This window comes from Galeopterus variegatus, unplaced genomic scaffold (assembly GCF_000696425.1).
Source record: "Galeopterus variegatus unplaced genomic scaffold, G_variegatus-3.0.2 Scaffold2648, whole genome shotgun sequence".
Classification (NCBI taxonomy): domain Eukaryota; kingdom Metazoa; phylum Chordata; class Mammalia; order Dermoptera; family Cynocephalidae; genus Galeopterus; species Galeopterus variegatus.
In genome coordinates, this window is record NW_007728759.1 from 185,233 (window position 1) to 187,995 (window position 2,763).

General features: G+C 36.7%; 1 protein-coding gene across 1 annotated transcript in view; it reads left to right on the top strand.

Annotated features, from left to right (window-relative positions):
- The window catches only part of LOC103598507 (potassium channel subfamily T member 2-like), a gene marked incomplete at its 5' end in the record, with an annotated part of 230,756 nt that overhangs the window by 157,102 nt on the left and 70,891 nt on the right, over positions 1-2,763 (top strand).

The window sequence follows — 2,763 nt, forward strand, 5'->3', positions numbered from 1 at the left end:
AATTATCAGTAACATTTTCTATAGTTACTGTCGGCTGAGGAATAAGTGGATTTTTATTCTTACAAAAATAATTGTGAATATCGTTTTAGTCTATCTATAAGTAGGTGCACTTGTACCTTCATAGGTAAGGACCACCTTTGCAAACATAATCAAGTATTTAAATCAGGTACAAACACCAGCTTGGCTCTTACACACTATTTCATCACTAAGAGGGCCTCATTCAAACTTGAGAAGTGATGGGGTTTATAAGGATGGGTGTGGATTGTTGGACTGTATTGACCCCAGTTGCTTTAATTGTATGATGATTAAGCTTTGCTATTTTCCATGTGGACCTTGTGTTCTAATAAATACATGGTTTCCATTGGTATCAGAAGTAATGCTCTGTAAAGATTTTCTGATACTGCCCACTCACCATAGGCGAGAAAAATTTCTTACATATCACAATGTTCATGGCTGAGATCCCTTTTTAAAAAAGACAGATTAACAAGAGAAAAGCATAACAAATTTGTTTAATGTATGTTTTATACAGCACACGAGTTTTCAGAAAGGAAGAACCAAAGACACAGAGAAATCTGTGTATTTTAATGCTTAGGTTNAAAACAACCCATAATTTGATGTACATTTAGTACCAAAATGAACAGTACTAAATGCATAATTATAAATCGTTTTTGTTGATATTGTCACTAATAAACACTCCATTCTGCACATTCAGTTTTATGTTGATATTGTCACTAATAAACACTCCATTCTGCGCATTCAGTTTTATGCCAAGAGAGTTGATGTAGCAAAGCCAAAGTGAGAGATATTTTCAGTCTTTAAGTGTGTATGTCTACGTGACTGTGTGTTTATTAGATTAGAGAAAAAGAGGAAGAAAACAAAGTTTTTGATTATTGTTGGTGAATTAATTAACAATAAAATCTTGGCCAACCAAGAAATTCTCTCTACAAATGCAGAAAAGAAAGCAGTTTTATTTGAATAAACATTAAAACAAGCTGTCATGTGCATCTCAGGAAATCCGCCTAAAGAGATGGCAAAGACAGGATCAGTTACATACATGTTAATAATCAGTAGCATATGTTACATGTATACCAGTCAATCACATGCATCCCTTTATCTAAAGGAAAAATAAAACTTTCCTTATCTTTGCAACAAGCAAGAAGGTACAATTTGGAGCCAGGCACATAGTCTCCAAAGAGACAGAGAAACTAGTTGCCATCCTCCTTGATGTTTACATTTCAAAAAGATAGCTCCAAGGCCCTCAAAAAGAATTCCCGGAACGCATAACTGGCTGGAGATTTAGTCATGTTTTCAAGAGATTTGCATCCATTTCAAAGAGACTGAGAAAGAATTTACAAATACAAGTTTTCTAATGGAAATGCTCTAGGAAAAATGGAGTCATAGGGACTTTTGGCATCAGAGAAATTTTTATTTTTTTAACATTTATATTTGTCCTTACATTTCTAGATTTTTTCTGAGGAAAAAAAGAACTTGATACATTTCCAAATTATTCAGGAATAGAGAGGCTAGAGGAGGTGGTATTGAAATCAGTGGTTTGGATGTTATAAAGCCATGGAACATTCCTTTTAATCAACTTATTACTGTTTTATCCATTGAAACTAGGATTTCATCACCTGGAAACTTTTTAGACTTCTGGAATCTTGTGGATTGAATTGTGTACCCACCCTCCCCCCCACCAAAAGTATGTGGAGTCCTAACCCCCAGTATCTCAAGTGACCTTATTTAGAGACAGGGTCTTTACAAAGGCAATCAACTTCAGAATAGGCCATTAGGATGAGCCCTAATTCAGAGCCCACTGACATCTTTACAAAAAGGGTAAATTTGGACACAAAGACAGAAACAAGGAGAAGACAGCTATCTGTAAGTCAAGGAAAGAAGCCTAGAACAAATTCTTCATTTGCAGTCCTCATTATGAACCTATCCTGCTCAGCCCCTTGATTTCAGACTTCTAGCTGACAGAACCACATTTGCCAGCACCAAATTTGCCACAACCAAATTTCTGTTATTTAAGCCACCCAGTTGATAGTACTTTGTTATGGAAGCCCTGGGAAACTAATACAGATGCCATCCATGATATGGTAACTATTCATTTCCAACCAGTGTTCTTATCAGTAATATTTCCTGGTATGAAAATACAGTTGACTGTTTAATTTTCTCTCTATATTTGTATTCTGGGTAGATAGTGATATTTTTAGGATTGGAAAACTGATATTTATTTNCGATTTGTTCAGATTCTTCTTGATGTCTCTGTGTCTGCAGAGATAAGAACATTCCTTTTTTCTGGGTATAGGTAGAACTCCTCTTGAATGAGGGTCTTATGACCTACTTTCAAGGGAACGTCACATAGGTTTTATGGCTTGCTTCGGGTGAGAAGGCGCAAGAGAAGGTCAGAGAGACTATTAGTCTGTTTCTGTTGCTTATAACAAAAACACCCAAACTGGGTGATTTATAAGAAAACAAAAGTTACTGCTTACAATTTCTGAGGCTAGGAAGCCCAAAGTCCAGAGGACATAGCTGGTGAAGTTCTTGGTGGTGGCGACAGTGAGGGCAGGGTATCACATTGTGAAAATGGTGGAGCAGAGAATGACAGACTCCCCTCTCTCTCTTTTAAAGTCCTCCAAACCATGCCCCTGACCACCATATTTAATCCATTTGCTACGGCACGGTTCTACAATCTGATCACCTCTTCAAGGCTACACCTTTCAATTACCATGATAGGATTTCCCCCACTTTTAACAGTCACAG